Source organism: Cavia porcellus, unplaced genomic scaffold, assembly GCF_034190915.1.
Source record: "Cavia porcellus strain 051 isolate PalLab524CR breed Dunkin Hartley unplaced genomic scaffold, mCavPor4.1 scaffold_23, whole genome shotgun sequence".
Taxonomy (NCBI): domain Eukaryota; kingdom Metazoa; phylum Chordata; class Mammalia; order Rodentia; family Caviidae; genus Cavia; species Cavia porcellus.
Genome location: NW_026947506.1, coordinates 12,946,376 through 12,966,567, shown reverse-complemented (window position 1 = coordinate 12,966,567; position 20,192 = coordinate 12,946,376). Strand labels below are relative to the sequence as shown.

The window sequence follows — 20,192 nt, the reverse complement described above, 5'->3', positions numbered from 1 at the left end:
AATTCATTTCTCAGTTGAAGGACACTTATGTTGTTTTCAAGACCTGGAATTACAAACTGTGCTGCTATAAAAATGGGTGCACATATATCACTGAGGTATGATGTCTTCAGTTCTTCTAGGAATATGCCTAGAAGTGGAATAGCTGGATCAAGTGTGACTTCCAACCCAGCTTTTTGAGAAATCTCCAGACTGACCTCCACAATGGTTTCACCAGTCTAAACTCCCATCAACAGTGCAGGAGAGTTCCTTTTTGCCCACAGCCTCTCCAGTGTTTGTTGTTGGTAGTTGTCTTGATCATGGCCATTCTTTCTGGAGTGAGATAGAACCTCAGTGTGGTTTCCATTTGCATTTCTCTAATGAGTAATGATGAGGAACTTTTTCATATTTTTTTGCCATTTGTATTTTTCATCTTAGAATTTTGTATTCATCTCAAATGCTATTTTTCGATTGTATCTTTAAATTTTGGGGGTCTAATTTTTAAAAAAAAATTTATATGTTTCAGACAGAACTCTTTTGTCTGAGGGACAGGTCACTAAGATTTTTTCCCAGTTTGTGGATTTTCTTTTAAATGTGCTGGAGACTTCTTTTCACATGTAGAAACTTTTTAACAAGATGTGATCCCAGTTATTGATTCTGGGAAGTATTTCCCATGCATTTTCATTCCTGTTCATGAATTCTCTACCTACTCCTATGTCTTCAAGGTTTGTACCCTATTTATCTTCCAACAGATTTAGTGTTTCTGTTATAATATTCATAATTTTGATCCACTTACATTTTAGTTTAGTACATAGTGATAGGCATGGGTCTAATTTTAGCTTTCAGCCTATTGAGAGCCAGTTTTTCAAGCATAATTTATTAAAGAGACTGTCATTCTTCCAGTGAACATCTTTGACCCCTTTATCAAAGGTCAGATGGTTGAGTGTGTTTGTTGTTGTGGTTTTGTCTTCTAATTTATTCCATTGATCTTCAGATCAATGTTTATTCCAACAACATGTTGATTTTATTATAATTGCTTTGTAGTATAACTTCGACTCAGGGGTTTTGATGCCTCCTGCCTTTTCTTTACTGCTTGGAATTATCTTTGCTATTCTAGGTCTCTTCTGGTTCCAGATTAATTTTAGGAGTGATTTCTCTAGATCTATGTGGTAATGTTGATATTATGTTCATTGGGATCACAGTGAATCTGTATAACAGTTTTAGAGGAAAGATCATTTTCACAATATTTTGTCTTCCCATCCTTAAACAAGTGTTGTCATTCCATTTTTTGGGATCCTCTTTGATTCCTTTTTCAGAATATTATAATTTTTCTTATATAGAGTTTTTACTTCTTTTGTGAGATTAATTCCAAAGTATTTCATTTTTTGGATGGTAGTGTGAAGGGTTTGTCTTTTCTTATTGCTCTCTCAATGATTTTGTTGTTAATGTGTAGGAATGCTATTGATCTTTGAGTATTGACTTTGTATCCAGCTACAGTCCTGAATTTATTGATTATATCTAGGAGACTTCCAATGGAGTTTTGAGGGTCCTCTATGTAGCGTATCCTGTCATCTGCAAATAAAAATTTAACTTCCTCTTTTCCTATCTTTACCCAATTTATTTCTGTCTGTTATCTAACTGCTCTGGCCAGTCAGTACTATGTTGAATACAAATGTTGATGAGGGACATCATTGTCTTGTGCCTGACTTAAGGTAAAGACCTTCAGATTTGGCCATTTAATATGAGGCTGGCTGTTGGTTTGTCATAGCTGGGTTCTATCATATTGAGATAAAGATCATCTATTCCAATTTTCTGTAAGGTTCTTATCATGCATGGAAGTTGCACCTTATGAAAAGCTTTTTCTGCATCTATAGAAATGCTCATGTGATTCTTACTTTTGGTTTTGTTGCTATGGTGGATTACTTTGATTGACTTGCATATGTTGAATCTCCATGCATGCCTGGGATGAATCACACTTGGTCGTGGTTGCGTAATCTTGATGATTTGCTGCATCCTATTGGCCAATATTTTATTGAGGATTTTTGCATCTGTGTTCATTAGGGAGATTGCCTTGTAGTTCTCTTCTTTAGTTGGGTCTTTCTCAGCTTTTGGTACTAGAGTAATATTTACTTCCAGGAAAGACTTAGGAAGAATTACTTCCATTTTGACTTCACTGAAGAGTTTGAGGAGTGTCAGAATTAAGTCTTCTTTGTATTCCTTGTAGAAATACACAGTGATTCAGTCTGGGCCTGGGCTCTTCTTTGTACATAAATGGAACTATTATATTTTCAATTTCATTAATAGAGATTGGGTTGTTCAGCATTTATTTATTTATTTATTTTTTATTATTGTTATTTTTATTTAAAAGGAAAAAGAGAAAAAACAATACAAAACAAAACAAAACAAAGCAGTGTAAGGGTACAAGTAATACAGAACTGCAAAAAAAATACAGTAAGAAATCACCAGTTAATAGATTATACATTATCATTTTAGAGATAGTTGTTCAAGTCACAGAATGAAAGCATATAAAGTAGACATTCAAACAGTGAGACTGCAAACAGTTTTGTTCAATGATCCAATCAAAAACATTAATATGGTCATCTATTTAACAACCCTAAACACACTTGCAGTTTTATCATTTAGAGCACTTTTTTCTCTCTCTTTTTTACAACAAAATTTACACATTTTGGGTTTTATTACTCCCATAGTTCTTATTACTTTTTTTGGAAGAGAATAAAATCAAATATGGCAAATCAAAGCTGTCAGTCAAAAGGAAGGATAGACATAGCGCATGATGTAAAAACAAAGTACAATGTTAACAACAATAGTTACCATAATGCCTCTTGCTTCCTTAAAAAGAATTGTATATCTCATTAGGTATTATAATGTTAAACAAAACAATAGAGAACAAGACCAATAAAATCTAAACATTGTAAACATTACAGGACTTCAAAAGAAGATAATAGTCAAACCAGAATGGGCATCATAGTGAATCTTATTGCCTTCAAAGTAGTTGCCTATACTCTCAAACTTGATACTGTCATATAGAATAGAACAGAGTCTAATCAGTCAAAAAAAGGTAGAGGGAGTATTACAGGACTTCAAATCAAGTTAATAGGAAATCAAAAGAGTTACTATAATATATCCTGCTATTTTTTTTTTATTTTCCCCTAAGTTAAAAAATCATAAAAAATAATTAAATCTTTTTTTTAATGAATAAGGGAGAGATTGAGATAAAGGAGGTTATAACAACATAACAATCCAGGTCAAAGCATGACACTTTCAGCAACCTATTGCTTCACCACCAAATAACCCTACTTAATAGTAGTTACCATAGTCTGTTTCCTTGAAATAGTTGAATATAACTTCATATACTATAGCATCAAACATATCAAGACAGTATAAAACCATTCAAGTGGAAGAAAGCATTGTAGGGTATTTTGAACCAGCTAACAGAAAAGGAAAAATGGTTTCTATATTATCTCTTTGCTTATAATAATTTTTGTTTATACTATGGCATATAATATAATCCAACAAGATACAACATGATAAAACCAGTGGAGACAGAAGAGCCATAGTTTAGTGGGGCTTTAAAACAAGATGATATTAAATCAGCACTGGCTATTATGATGACTTGTTTTCTTCAAAATAGCTGATCATTTCATCACAGGCAATAATATCAAGCAGCCCAGAATAAAGCCATTCCAATTAATAAGTGAAAACTTATTGGGGAATCATTCCCCATATAATGAGGAATCATGATTACCACATAATTTTGTATATTTAAATCATTTCTTCATTAGGGAAACTATTCGGTATTCATACATGCAAGATTGATTTGTTTCACCTATGTGTATGGTCTCAAGCTGTGCCCATTCATTGATAAATCTCAAAGTGATCCTTCTTTATAGTTGAGTAGTACTCCATTTTAGAGAAATACCACAACTTTTTTATCCATTCATCAGTTGATGGACACTTGGGTTGTTTCCAAGATCTGGCAATTACAAATTGTGTTGCTATAAACATAGGTGCACATATATCACTGTGGTATGATGCTTTCAGTTCTTCTGGGAATATGCCTAGAAGTGGAATCGCTGGAACAAATGGGACTTCTAGTCCCAGCTTTTTGAGAAATCTCCACAAAGGCTGTACCAGTCTACACTCCCACCAACAGTGTAGGAGAGTTCCTTTAAACCCACATCCCCTCCAGCATTTGTTGTTGTTGGTTTTCTTGATCCTGGCCATTTTTTCAGGAGTGAGATGGAATCTCAGTGTGGTTTTAATTTGCATTTCTCTAATGACCAATGATGATGAATGTTTTTTTCATGTATTTATCTGCCCTTTGTATTTCTTCCTCTGAGAAGTGTGTATTCATATCAGATGCCCATTTTTGGATTGGATCTTTGAATTTTGGGGGACTGAGGTTTTTTTTTTTATTTCCTTATAAGTTTTAGACAAATGTCCCTTGTCTGAGGGGGAGTTTCCTAAGATCTTTTCCCAATTTGAGGGTTTTTTTCATTATGCTGGAGATTTCTTTTGACATGCAGAAACTTTTTAATAAGAGGTGGTCCGAGGTATTGATTCTGGGAAGTATTTCCCATGCAGTTTGAGTCCTGTTCATGAATTCTCTACCTACCCCTATGTCTTCAAGGTTTCTACCCAATTTGTCTTCCAATAGATTTAGTGTTTCTGTTTTAATATTCAGATGTTTGATCCATTTAGATTTTAATTTAGTACATGGTGATAGGCATGGGTCTAGTTTTCGGCAAATGGAGAGCCAGTTTTTCCAACTCTATTTATTAAATACACTGTTGTTCTTCTAGTGAACCTTCTTGGCTCCTTTATTAAAGATAAGGTGTTTGAGTGTGTTTGTAGTTGTGGTTGTATCTTCTAATCTATTCCATTGGTCTTTGGCTCTGTTTTGATTCCGGTACCATGTTGATTTTACTACTGTTGCTTTGTAGTATAACTTCAAGTCAGGGATTTTGATGCCCCTGTCCTGCCCTCGCTGCTTAGAATTGTCTGTGCTATTCTAAGTCTCTTCTGGTTCCAGATGAATTTTAGGAGTGATTTCTCTATCTATAAGTTATGTTGATGGTATTTTTATTGAGATTGCATTGAATCTGTATAGCAGTTTTGGGAGAATGGCTATTTTCACAATGTTTGTTCTTCCTATCCGTGATTAAGGAACAAGCCACTGCTTAGTGGTTTTTCTTTTGTGTATCTTTCTATTTTCTGAGATCATCTTCAATTCTTTTTTGAGTGTATTGCAATTTTCCCTGTATAGGTCTTTCATTATTTCAATATTTCAGTTTTTGGCTTGCTATTGTGAAGATTGTGGCTTCTCTTCTTTCTCTCTCGGTGGTTTTATTGTTAGTGTATAGGAATGCTATTGATTTCTGAGTATTGATTTTTGTATCAAGCTACATTACTGAATTTATTTATTATATCTAAAAATATTTCAATGCAGTTTAGGGGTTCTTCTATGTAGAGTATCATGTCATCTGCAAACAATGATAATTTAACTTCTTCTTTTCCTATCTTTACCCCTTTTATTTCTCTCTCTTGTCTAATTGCTCTGGTTAGTACTTCCAGTACTATAATACATAGGAGTGGTGATAAAGGATATCCTTGTCTTGTGCTTGATTTTAAAGTAATGGCTTTCAATTTTTGGCTAATTAGTATGATACTGGCTGTTGGTTTGTCATAGCTGACCTTTATTATATTGAAGTAAAGACCATCTATTCCAATTTCTGTAAAGTTCTTATCAGAATGAATGTTGGACCTCATCGAAGGCTTTTTCTGCATCTGTAGAAATGATCATGTGATTCTTATTTTTGGCTTTATTGATATGGTGGATTACATTTATTGATTTACGTGTGTAGAACCATCCCTGCATGCCTAGGATGAATCCCACTTGGTCATGGCATATAATCTTCCTGATGATTTGCTGCATCCTATTTGCCAATATTTTATTGAGGATTTTTGCATCTGTGTTCATTAGGGAGATTGGTCTATAGTTCTCTTTTTTAGTTGGGTCTTTCTCAGGTTTTGGTACTAGCATAATACTTGCTTCCAGGAATTACTTAGGAAGGATTGCTTCCCTTTTAATTTCATTGAATAGTTTGAGGAGTGTTGGCATTAGGTGGTCTTTGTATTTCTTGTAGAATTCTGCATTGAATCCATCTGGGCCTGGGCTCTTCTTTGTAGTTAAGGACTTAATTACATTTTCAATTTCATTTATTGAGATTGGGTTATTCAGCAGTTTTACATCCTCTTGATCTAGCTTTGGTACTTCATATATTTCTAGGAATCTGAATATTTCTTCTGTGTTATCCAACTTTTGAGAGTAGAGGTTTTTGAAATAGGTGTTGATGATCTTCTGTATTTCTGTAGAGTCTGTAGTGATTTCTCCTTTTTCATTTCTTATTGCATGAATTTGAGCTTTTTCTTCCCTTTTTCAATAAGGTTGGCTAGGGGCTTATCAATTTTATTTATTCTTTCAAAAACCAACTCTTTGATTCATTGATTCTTTGGATTGTTTTCTTAGTCTCTATTGCATTGATTTCTGCTCTGATTTTTATAATTTCCTCTCTTCTTTTGGCTTTGGGCTTGCCTTGCTCTTCTTTTTCTAGCTGTTTGAGGTGTAGCATCAGGTTATTTATTTGTATTCGTTCTGTTTTCCTGATGCGGGAACTCAGTGCAGTAAATTTCCCTCTGAGGATGGCTTTCATTGCATACCACAGATTCCGCTAAGTTGTATCTGTATTTTAATTTTCTTATAGGCTTTGATTAATTTCTTATTTAATTTTCCCTGTGACCCACTGATTACTCAAGAGTGTTTTATTCAGTTTCCATGTATTTGTGGGAATTTTGTAGTATCTTTTATCATTAATTTCTAATTTTAAAATGCTATGATCCGATAACATGCAAGGGATGATTTCAACTCTTTTGCATTTGTTTAAATATGTTCTGTGAGCTAATATATGGTCTATTTTTGCGAATGACCCATGTTCTGCTGAGAAGAATGTGTATTCTGATGTTGTTGGGTGGAACATTTTGTATATGTCTATCAAGTCCATTTGTTCACAGGTGTGATTCAGTTCTGTTATTTCTTTGCTGATTTTCTGACTGGTTGATGTGTCCCTTGGTGTTAATGGTGTGTTAAAGTCTCCTGTTACAATGTGTTACTGATAATTTGATTTTTCATTTCTATTAATAGTTGTTTTATATAACTGGATGCTCTGGAATTTGGTGCATATATATTTAAGATAGTTATCTCTTCCTCTTGGAGTTTTCCGCTAATTAGTATGTATTGACCTTCTTTGTCCTTTCTGATCATTGTTGGTTTAAAGTTCATGTTTTCTGTAAACAGAGTGGCTATTCCTGCTTTTTTTTGGGGGGGGTTCCTGTTGCGTGCAGTATTGTTTTCCATCCTTTGACTTTCAGTCTGTGAGTATCCTTCTGGGTTAGATGGGTTTCCTGTAAACAGCATATGGTTGGATTTTGTTTCTTGATCCATTCTGCCAGTCTGTTTCTTTTGATTTGTGCATTGAGACCATTTACATTAATGGTTATAACTGTCATATGCTAGTTAATTGTTCACATGTTATCTTTCTGCTGTTGCATCTTTATCTTTCTTTTATGTTTAATTATCGGCATTGCTTAGTGGCTTTTCCTTTGTGTATCTAAACTGGGTCTCAATATTTTTTGTAGGGTTGGCATGGTGTTCATGAAGTGCTTCAGCTGTTCTTTGTCATGGAAGTATCATATTTCACCATCAATTTTGAATGATAGTTTTTCAGGGTACATCAGTCTAGGTTGGAAATCATTTTGCTTTAGAATCAGAATACTTCACTCCATGCTCTTCTTGACTTTATTGTTTGTGCTGAGAAGTCTGCTCTGATTCTGATAGGTTTTCCTTTATAAGTGATCTGTCTTTTCTCTCTGACAACTATTAACAATATATTCTTGTGTTGGATTTCTGGGATGGTGATTATTATATGTTTGGGTGTGGTTTTATTTTGGTTATGACTATTTGGAGTTCTATAGGCTTCACTGAACCCGATGTTGGTTTCTGATCTCATGTTTGGGAAATTTTCAGCTATTAATTCTATAAATATCCTCTTGACATCCATTATGCAGTCCTCTTCTTTTTCATTAATTCTTATCAATCTTATGTTGTTTTTCTTTGTCTCGTCTTGCAGTTGTTGAATTGGGATTTCCTGATTCCTTGTTGTTTTTAAAAGATCTTTTCTTTCCTGTTCACTAGCTGCAATCATGTCTTCAAGGTCTGAAATTCTATCTTCACTTTCACTGAGGCAGTTTTTACAGCTTTCCGTGAAGTTTTTCATTTCCTGTATATCTCTGTGCATCTGTTTTATGTATTATGTTTGTTTCTTTTATTGCTCATCTAGGGATTCTTTCTTTTTGTTTAGCTTCTCCAATTTTTTAACTGTGTTTTCTTTAGATATATTCAGCATCTCTTTCATTTCTTTTATCATTTCTTCTTTTACCTGGGAAATTATTTCTAGTTTGAATTCCTTTACAGCTTCCCACAGTTGCTTATTTATTTCAGTAGATATTATGTCCAATATTTGAGGTGTATGGCATATATTTTCTTCTATAGACATCACTCCTAGGGTTTCTTGAGATGGGCTGGAGGTTTGAGGTTGTAATTTGGTCTTTTGTTTTGTCATTTTTCTATATTTCTGTGTTTCAAGTGTTATTTGAAAGCTTCCTTATGGAGTGTTGAAAATCCAATTCTATGTTCACAGCTTCTAGGACTCTGCCACCCAGTTCTCCCAGGCCACTGTACCTCTGGAACCAGTGGTGCTCTTCTGCCTGCTTAGAACTCCACAGTTCCAGATAGGCTCAGCTCCAGGGACAGTGCGCGCCCCCCTGCTTGCTTGGAACTCCACAGTTCTCAAAGCCCAGCCAGAATGGGGAGTTGGATGTAGTTGCCTCTGACCTGCCTATCTACTTCACTGCACCCAGAAGGCAAGAGGGTTTCAAACAGGCTGGGCTTGGGGGAGAGTGCACTGGCAAGCCAAGGGGCCTCTGGAACTGGTGATGCTCGCCTGCTTGCTTAGAAATCCACAGTCCTCCAGACACACGGGAAGGTGGATGCAGGTGCCCCAGACCCGCCCTGTCCTTACTCTGCACCTAGATAGTGTGAGGGTCCCAAGTAGGCTGGGCTCGGGAGGGATAGTGTGTGCCCACCTGCTTGCTTGAAACTCCACAGATCTCCAAGTGCAGCTGGAATGGGGAGGCAGATATAGGCACCTCAGACTGACTTAGCCACTTCACTGCACCTGGAAGGTTCCAGGGTCCCAAACAGGATGGCTATTTGGCAGTTTTTCATCTTCTTGATCCAGCTTTGGTACTTCATATGTTTCTAGGAATCTGTCTATTTCTTCTGTGTTATTAAAACAATGAGAGTGGGGGGCTGGGGATTTAGCTCAGCAGTGTAAGCACCTGCCTTGCAAGCAGGCGGTCATGAGTTTGATCCCCAGTACTGATAAAAATGAAAAAGACAAAAAATAAAAAATAAATGAGAGTAGATGATTTTAAAATAGGTGTTGATGATCTTCTGTATTTCCCAACATACTGTAGTGATTTTGTCTTTTTCATTGCTTATTCCATTAATTTGAGCCTTTTCTTTCCTTTTTGAAATAAGGTAGGCTAGGTACTTATCCATTATATTTATTCTTTCACAGAACCAACTCTTTGATTCATTGAATCTTTGGATTGTGTTCTGAGTCTCTATCGCATTAATTTCTTCTCTGATTTTAATAATTTCCTCTCTTCTTTTGGCTTTGGACTTGACTTGCTCTTCTTTTTATAACTATTTGAGGTGTAGCATCAGGTTATTTATTTGTATTGGTTCTGTTTTCCAGATGTGGAAACTCAGTGCAATAAATTTTCCTCTGAGGACAGCTTTCCTTGAGTCCCACACATTCCAGTAAGTTGTATGTGTATTTGGTTTGCTTTTAGGCAATGTTTTATTTGTCCTTTAATTTCCCCTGTGACCCACTGATTGCTCCAGTGTATTTTTCAATTTTCATGTGTTTGTGGGATTTTTGCAGTTTCTTTTATCATTAGTTTCTAGTTTTATGGCACAATGATCTGATAACATACATGGGATAATTTCAACTATTTTGCATTTATTTAAAAATATTCTGTGGGCTAGTAAATGGTCTATTTTAGAGAATTACCATGTACTGCTGAGACAAATATATATTCTGATGTTGTTGGATGAGACAGTCTGTATATGTCCATCAGGTCCATAAGTTTACAGGTGTGACTCAGTTCTTTTATTTCTTTGCGAATTTTTGTCTAATTAATCTGTCCATGGTGTGTTAAGGTCTCCTGTTATAAATGTGTTATTGTTTATTTGATTTTTCATTTCTATAAATAGTTGCTTTGCATAATTGTGTGTTCTGGAATTTGTTGCATATATATTTGGGATAGTTATCTCTTGCTTTTGAAGTTTTCCCCTAAACAGTATGTGGTGACCTTCTTTATCTGTTAGATCATTCCTGATTTGAAGTTCACATTGTCTGCAAACAGAATAGTTATCCCTGCTTTTTTTCACTTCCAATTACATGATGTATTGTTTTCCATCCTTTGACTTTCAACCTGTGAGTTTCCTTTTGGGTTAGATGTGTTTCTTGAAGACATCATGTGATTGGATGTTGTTTCTTGATCCATTCTTCCAGTCTGTCTCTTTTAATTGGTGAATTGAGACCATTCACATTAATGGTTATAACTGTTGTATATTTTTTTATTTTGACATATTGTCTTTCCATTCTGGTTAATTGTCTGCCTTGCTTAGTGGTTAATTTCTATGAATATCTAAACTCTCTTTCAGTATGCTTTTCGGGCTTAGTTTGGTGATCATGAATTTCTTCAGCTGTTCTTTTCCATGAAAACAGATGCAACAGCAGAAAGACAACATGGGACATTCGCTAAAATAAACCATATACCAGGAGACATGCAGCAGCATGCAAGTTCCTAACATCCCTACTTCTTGCACATGTAACACAGAATGTAATGGCTTGATATTGTTGGAGAATCTATCAACAGTGTTCAAAACCAAGCTATTGGTATAGCTGGGCTTCTCCCCATGGGAAAAGTGAAGTGGAAAATTATGGAAATAAAGAACTTTCTCATGTCTCAAAAATGTCAAATCGCCTGTTTTAGTCAGGGTTTGCAAAGAAAGAGATTTAATATGAACTTATAATTGATAAGATCATTTAAAAATATTAACCCCCTAAAAAGTGAGATTTAGAGAGGTATACATCTGTTCACATACTAGAGACCTAAAGAATCCAGCTTATCACTTATATCCTTGGAAAGAAGAACTAAATAATTAGAAACTCTTTGGGTTATACCTATTAGGATGCATCAGGTATAAGAAACCAGTAAGAAACATCTTCCCTGTGCTGGTAAGCAGAAATGTGCTGCACTGAATTGCCACATGCTACAGTGCATACAGGCTAATAATGCACTTTACAGAGTCTTTTACTTTGTGAACTAGATCAGATACTTTAGATACAAACTAGACATAGTTTTAGTGGTGACTATACAACAGATGAGTAATCTATGTGTCCAAGTGTAATTAGATTATGGGTATTTCATGCAGGGCTCACTTGTGTTTTCATGACACCACAGTTTTTAACAGCACAATTCCATTGGAACCTAAGTAGATTTTCTTTCAACAACACTGATTTAAATTCTTTATAAATTCCATAAATGTTAAAATGGAAGTGAAAATCACAGACCACGGAAACCACCTGGGACTCATGATCCAGTGTATGTATTAAAAGATAATCAGCATACACAACAAACATCAGGCAGTGGTCCTTATGAATAGTGAGATATCCCTTTGTATAAATTCACAATTCAGTAAAACAGAACACAATCTGTATTATAATTTAGCAAATTCACTTTTTACTGTGGTGACAGCTCAAAATTTAAATTTCCTTTCAAGCTATTACTTCAGTGTTTTAGGAAAAAGGCAATAATAATTACAAATAAATAATGGATTCATAGCATCAAGGAATAAATTAAAGGCATTTGCATGATACATTCAATAGCAATCATTTTCCCCAAAGCAACCCCACAGTTAGAAAAAACTTTTAAAGTATGGTTACTCATAAATCATACTACATTTTTTACTTTCTGGAGAAATTAATATAGTTTGTGGTATGCTTTTGGGGACAAGTTATGGTTCTGTCAGTGTGGGGCAATTAGAAACTCACAGTGCTGTGGTTTACTTTTGGTACATGTTTGGAAAACTTAATATTAAATAAGGATGCAATGTAAACATAACAAGTAAAATTATGATGGTTAGTAAAACAAAGATTTACATAAATGACAATATTTGTTCCAGTGGGAAAAAAAGCAGGAAACATAATATACATGGTATAATATCCAGTGATTTTTTATATAAGCAGGTATTTCATCAGAAAAGAAAAACATTTCTTAATGTACAATTTATGTGAAAAGAACACAACTTTGTCAAAAAAAATGCTCCAAGTAGGGGCTGGGGATTTAGCTCAGCGGCATAAGTGCCTGCCTTGCAAGCAGGCAGTCGTGAGTTCGATCCCTGGTACCGGTAAAAAGGAAAAAGACAAAAAAAAAAAAAAATGCTCCAAGCCTCTATGAATGTATATTTTAATGTCAAAAATAGCATCAATTTCTGAAACAGCATTTATGACACAGAAACTGAAGCATGTGCATCAAAAGATTAAAACAAATGCAGCATCAAAATTACAAATCACCAAATAATTAAGTTTTAATAACAAAACATTAAGCACATAGACACTACTGATACTTGAAAGCAAAAAGTACGTTTCAGCTTACCATGTTTAATTGAAAGACACTATGTTGAAGCATGAAGACTCTTTTAAAAAATCTAGATAGGTACAAGTGATTAAACATACAACATGTGTACTTGAGAAGATCTCCACCTCAGGTTTGTCATTTCTGGAAAATTTGTGAAGAAATATTGACATCAAACTATTGTAATAATTATTTCTTCAGGTTTCCTTAGGATTTTTGAACTAAACTTAGATCTAAAAAGTCAGACTAGTTAGGCTTTTTCTATGTGTTTAACAATTTGTGTGGACTGGTGTATTTCTCACATTTTTAATCCAGTTAGGATTTCTGCCCAGTGAGTTCTTTCAGATACATAACAACCATCATGGGTGTGGAAAATGTTCCCATATTGCATATGATTAATCCCCAGTGTAAGTTTCTTCATGAATTTCACATTCACTCTAGGTCCTGAAAGCATCCTCACATTGCTTACATAGCCAGTTTCTTACCAGCATGAATTCTTTCATGTATTCTCCAATGAATGCATGTGGTTAAAGCTTTCCCAGATTGTTTACATACATAGGGTTTCTCCCCAGCGTGAAGTTGTTGATGTATTGTGCATTATCCATGTGAGGTGAAAGCTTTCCTATATTATTTACATGCATAGGTTTTCTTGTGAGTGTGAATTTTTTCATGTGTTTGACAATGAGCATTTCTGCTGAAAGCTTTTCCAGATTCCTAACATAGATTTCTAACATATATATGGTTTCTGCCGAATTTGAATTTTTTTTTTTTTTTGGCTTTTTCCTTTTTGTCATTACCAGGGATCGAACTCACAACTGCCTGCTTGCAAGGCAGGTGCTTTATTCCACTGAGCTAAATCCCCAGCCCCGAGTTTGAAATTTTTTGTGCATTACACAATATGTACATGTGCTGAAAGATTTCTCACAGTGTTCAAATATGTTAGGTTACTCTCGTGTGTGAACTTCCATGTTGCATATAATGTGCACATGTGGTAAAAGCTTCCCCACATTGCTGACATATAAAGGGTTTCTCTCCAGTGTGAATTCTGTCATGTTGCTTACAATGTATATGTTGTGTAAAAGCTTTTCCACATTGCTTACATACATAGGTTTTCTCTCCAGTGTGAATTCTTTCATGTTTCTTACAGTCCCCACATGTGGTAAAAGCTTTCCCACATGGCTTACATACACAGGGTTTCTCTCCAGTGTGAGTTCTTTCATGTTTCTTACAATCTCCATGTGTGTTCAATGCTTTCCCACAATGCTTACATATATAGTGTCTACCCCCACTGTGATTTTTTCATGGATCTGTACATCGTGATATGTGTGTCTGTTTCTTTCACATCCATGTCCATATTAACTTTTGGAGTACAAAGTAATACTTCTTTACACTGATTCAAAGATATACGTCCATAGAATTTCCTTTTCTTGTCATTTTTGTAAAGAAATAAATCACATATAGGATTGATAACCATATTACTAAGTTTCTGTTGAATAGCTGAACAGACCTTTTTGCAGTCTCACTGTTCGAATCCCAACTATATATGTTTCAGTTTTGTATCTTGAACAACCATTTGTAAGAGGACAATATGTAATCATGAACTCTTTATTTTTTCTTTGAAAATATTTATTATTTGTAGTTTTCTATTGTATTTAGTCTGTCTTTAAATAAAATTTAGAAAAAGAACAAATCACAGTGAAATGGGTCTCTGTATTAATTACTGCATTAATGACAAGTTCTGTTTTGATGCCTGCTAAGAAATTCTGATAATGAAGCAACTGAATGTCTTGCAAGACATGTTGAAAACAACCATTCTCAAAAGAGTGGTATACATTTGGGAATCTTAAAAGTTGGTATATTTCAGGGGCTGAGGATTCAGCTTAGCAGCATAATCACCTGCCTTGAAAGCAGGCAGTCATGAGTTCGATCCCCGGTAGTGATAAAAAGGAAAAAGACAAAAAAACTATTTAAAAAAAAGTTGGTATACTTTGAGATGCAGAATATTTAGCTTCACTTTGGGCATGGATATATATGTGTATCACATCCTGATTATTCTGATACCTTTCCCCTATCACAATCTGCCTTGTGTCCTTAACCTGTACTTCCCTTCTCTAAATTGTCAGTCTAACCTTTCTCTTTCATTTCACTCCACAATTTATATTTTGGTTTTTCATCTAAATGTGAATGGTTTACCAACATCCATGGAGGAAGACACATAACCAAAATTCTTGATTTTCATTTCTTCATTCAAACTGAAGGATGTACCTTAGAAGAGTTTTGCCCTAGAAACTAATACAGCACCTCATGTTGGTTGTTCATCGTGGTAGAAGGCCCAATCAGGAATGCTAAACATATGGCCACTTCCTCTTTTTCCCCTGATTACAACTTCCTCATTCCTTTCCCAGTGGCCTAAATGTAACCCTGTGACCTTTTACATTTTGAGGCTGACCTATTACACTAAACTTGACTGGAGGAAGACCAGCTATTTTTTATGGCAAATGACATTATATTACTTATTTTTTGAGACGTTATATGACACATTTTTTTTTCTTTTCCATTCTAGGTATGAAGCACAGGCATTAGCACAAAATCTGTAGCTTTCTTATTTATTTTAAGAGATTTTCACTGATGATTAAGCTGTTAAGTTTGAACTTGAATTCGCCATTCTGCGAAATATGATTCCTAGTGTGCTGCATTTACAAGAATGCACTATCACCCAGAGCCTATTAACATTTTCCTTCTCCACAAATCCAGCAATAGATAGCTAATCTGCTTCAAGGAGTGATCTGTTATAACTTGATCTGCTTTGTATATGAGTAATCATGTATCTGTATTTATGTGGACATTAAGTTTTTAAAAATGTATGGAGGAAAAATATGAGGCGATCAAATGCTAGAGACAACTGCATACTGATCCTCAGAGTGACTTCAGTTAACTACAGCTAGAAGATCTCCCAAGTTCTTTGCTAATCAGGCCACATGATTTCAGGCCACTTGAAACCACTAAATGAGATCCAGCAAGCATTCTGCTCCCATACTCTATTCACAATAGGTCAATAATGCCTAGATACGGAAAGAGACCACCTGCCATGGCCCATCTGATTGGACAGTTCAGATAGCCCGCCTCTTCATCACTGATTGAGTCTTGCTCTACTTCCCTGCATCTGAATCATGAACAAACAGGGAAAGGAACCCCTCCCTGCAAGAGAGGATCCCAAATGATAGACTGTAGTGCAGAGGCTTCTGGAGCTGGCTGTCTTCTACAGGACTGATATGCACAGAGGAGTGCTTGTGCTGAAGAGATTTACCCCAGGCTTTTGATTTCCAAATCCATTTGATTTCAATGATAAAAGGAAAAATAAACTAAAACTAAATTTCAAAACATGTCATTCAGTGGGCAACAATGGTAAATACATTGCACACTGTTATCCCCAGATCATTCACCCAGAGCAGAAGACATTTGTATTCAATTTTCCAAACAGTACTGTAATTGGCAGCTGAGTTAGTCAAATAATGATGGCATTGAGACAGGGCTAGGTCCTTCCCATGCAGAAGCCCAGGCAGCTTGCAACTATGGGGAAGACAGACACCTCCTGCTAGGAATCAGGCCTCAGGACAAAAAATCAAGCAAATGTATTCATATCCTAAAGATTGATATTTGAAACAGTTTCCTAGCACTCTGAGGAAGTCAGGAGTTACCATTTGAATAAATGTATCCCTATCCTAAATCCTTAAATTCTAAATAATTCTTATCATCCTGATGAAGTCATGAGTCACCGTCTGAACCCCCTATTGGAAGAGTCACTACTGCATAAGAATGCCTGCTTTCTATGTGACTCCCTTCCTCATTTAATTGCAATTTAATCAACTTTACCTGAACTATTAATCTTATTCATTACCCTAGTTCTGTCCCATCTTATGTCCAATCTGCATTGTGAGTTCCCAGTTTTCCCCACCTTAAATCCATCAAACCACATGATTCTACTCTATTAAATTTCCTAGAAGAGACAGTCTTTGGCAACCCACTCAGGACCACTTGTCCCTCTCACACAGCTTGTTTCTCTCAATAAATATATTCTACTCTTAACCTCAGTGGTTCCTAAAATTTATTCTTTAATTTTAGAGAACACGAACTCATACTGCACATAGTAGATCAGGAGTTTCTTTCCCCTATATCAATACCAGTATAAATTGAATTCAGAGAAATGACTAGTAGTTTGTGTTTTATAATGTTGACTTCACCTCTTCAGGGATACTTGTACTGCAGGGCTTTATCCCCGCCTTTAAGTGCTGCTTCTGTTTTCAGAAAGTGAACTGATCTGCAGGTTTGGTTGTGGTATCTACAGTGCATTAAGGAAATGACTAAACGTATTTCTTGTGAATGGTTTACCAACAGCCATGGAGGAAAACACATAACCAAAATTCTTGATTTTCATTTCTTCATTCAAACTGAAGGATGCACCTTAGAAGAGTTTTGCCCTAGAAACTAATACAGCACCTCATGTTGGTTGTTCATCGTGGTAGAAGGCCCAATCAGGAATGCTAAACATATGGCCACTTCCTCTTTTTCCCCTGATTACAACTTCCTCATTCCTTTCCCAGTGGCCTAAAGAAAATTGCAATCAGCTCTTCACATGACAGAAATGTCTGCTCCAAGCTCCACATCCAGGCAAAAGTCACATATACCCCTAACCCCATGGTCAGAAAAAAAAAAGCCAAACTCTTTGTTTGTTTGTGTTCCTCCTCATATTTCTTTAATAGAAAGGCCATTTTACTTTTTCTTATATTCTGCTTCTCTATTGCAACAGAAAATGTTAACAGTATTGATTCTTGTCTATGTATAAAGTTAATTTACCTCCTCAGTATTTCATATGAACAACAACATGAATAGCTAAATGAAATAAATGTAGTGGACTGTTGCTCCACTCTATCAGTGTCAAGGCAGTGAGTTTAATCCTGATAAAAATAAATCTTCATATAAATTTCAATGCAGAAAAGGTATCAAAATATTAACAGGGTTCTACAAGCCTACAGACTTGTTTCAATAACATATTAGAAACCTTCTATAAAAAGGCAAAAATACACAGTTTATATATCTTAAAATTGTTGAAGAATCCAATAATGTAGAAATTGTTCTGGACAATTTTAGTTGAACCTTCACTTTTATATGAGATAACCTACTGCCATGGAAATGTCTACTTCCTCCTAAATTATACACTCAAATCAATTATTTTCATTTATAATGACTGAGGTATACAACTTCTTACATTGCCAGGAATACAACCACAGTGAGTTGTATTGATCACTTTAAAATGCAAGAAAAGTGAAAAGCATTCAGACACATCATAAAGATATTGATGTTCATTTGGCTCATGTTAATGATAAAGGGAAATGAAATCCCTGAGCTACTATATGTCTGGTAAGAGTTGTGTTCTCTAAAATAGAAGAATGAAGTTTAGGAATGATGGAGTTTCAGAATGGTATATATTTATTGGGAGAAAGAAAGCTTCTGTCTGAGAGACTGTCTTTTTGAGTAACATTATACAGTAAAATCAAGAAGTTAGATGAGTGAAAGGAGGTGAAAAATGGGACTTTGCAAGGTGAGCAGAAGACGAGATAGAACCATGTTCAACCAATAAGGTCAATTACTCAGGTAAAATTGATTAAATTAGGAACAAACACGGAAGCAAGTCACATAGTAAGTGGGCTTGCTTAACAGCAGGAACTCTTCCTGTAGGGGTTTGGGATGGTGACTCTTGACTTCTTCAGCATGATAAAGAACTATTTGGACTGCTGATCTTTAGGGCTTGGCTGCATTTCCTTTGCCTTTTGTCTTGAGATTTGGCCCAGAGCAGGAGGTGATTGTCTCTTCAAGGCTGCAATCAATCTGAATTTATCCTCTTGCTCCTTTGAGGGCCCAGCCCTGTTGTTACAGTCAGCTAAATTAGTTAGAAATATACAGGCAGTGAGACAGGACTAGATCCTAGAAGTGGACAATACAGAAGCCCAGATACCTTGCAACCATGGGGGAGACTGATTCCTCATGTTATGGGCCAGGCCACAAGACAAAACACCACGCAAATGCATCCATATCCTAAGGTCTGAGCCAGTGCTGGCAGACAGGCTTGCATTGGCTGTGACATGTCTGCTGCCCCAGTCTCAGCCCCACTGCTAGTCTCATTGTTCTGTTGCCCCCTGCATCATATAACCTGTTTTTCCTAGAAAATATCTGGTGTATCCTCACACAGGGAATCCAAAGGGAAATGATAATTATCCCTTAACTGTAGCTGTTGAACATCCAGAAGATTAATATCATACACTGCAGGACAAGCAGTAAACTTAATGTAGAACATTAAATGGAACTGCTATTTTCTATTAACCATGGGTGTTTTAACATTTGATCACTGAAGAAATTTGTGACATAGTTTGCACTGCTCACTATTACATTACATACTTTTTCTTAAAAATTATTATTTGACTGGTGACCTCGTATTGGCCTCATCTAAATCACCAGGTTGGAATGCAAGAAAAAGGCATAGGACATCTAAATCTGAAACAAAACTCTTGTCATTATAAACAATCCCAATTTGATATTTGAAGGCATGAATATATCATCAGATCAGCAACAATGAATTGTCTTACTAATATGAACTTTAGTTAAGCTGTCTCCCATGAGGCTATAGAGTTTATTGGGACCTCCAATCAGTGAACCTGAACTGGTTAAAGTTACCTGGTTTTCCATATATAAATACTATGTAATCTCCCTACTGTAAGAAATGGTAAGAGTACATAAGAGTTTGTGGTAATCCTGCTTCCCCATTACATTGCTTTGGAGACTTATAATATTTGCATTCATTTCTTGGAATGGTTTCATCCTGGTTTGTTTGATTTTATTATCTATGATTGTTTAAACAGCTATTTTGAAGAAAACAAGACATTATAATAGCCAGTGTGGATTTAATATCATCTTGTTTTGAAGTGCTGACATGCTTTTAGTCTTCTGTTTCCATTGGTTCTATCATGTGGTATCTTCTTGGATTGTATTATGTGTGATAGTATAAACAAATATTTTATGAACAATGAGATAATATAGTAACCATTGTTCATTTTGTGTTATTTGGTTCTAAATGATCTGTAATATTTTCATGCTCTTTAAAGGTTTTATAATATTTTGTTAAGTTTGACACTATTGTGTATGAAGATATACTCAACTATTTCAAGGAAAGAGACATTATGGTAGCTACTGATATGTCAGGTTGTCTTGTGTTGAAATACTGTGTTGCTTAAATTGTTGTGCTCTAATTCATTTGCTATGTCCTCATTTATCTTTGTAAGATCACCATTGTGAAGAAGGCCCCAAGGATCCAG

The 20,192-nt window shown here is 35.4% G+C and overlaps 1 protein-coding gene across 1 annotated transcript in view; it reads right to left on the bottom strand.

Annotated features, from left to right (window-relative positions):
* Nucleotides 1–20,192, bottom strand: part of LOC134472258 (zinc finger protein 791-like) — a gene marked incomplete at its 3' end in the record, with an annotated part of 55,259 nt that overhangs the window by 33,325 nt on the left and 1,742 nt on the right. The window lies entirely within an intron of this gene.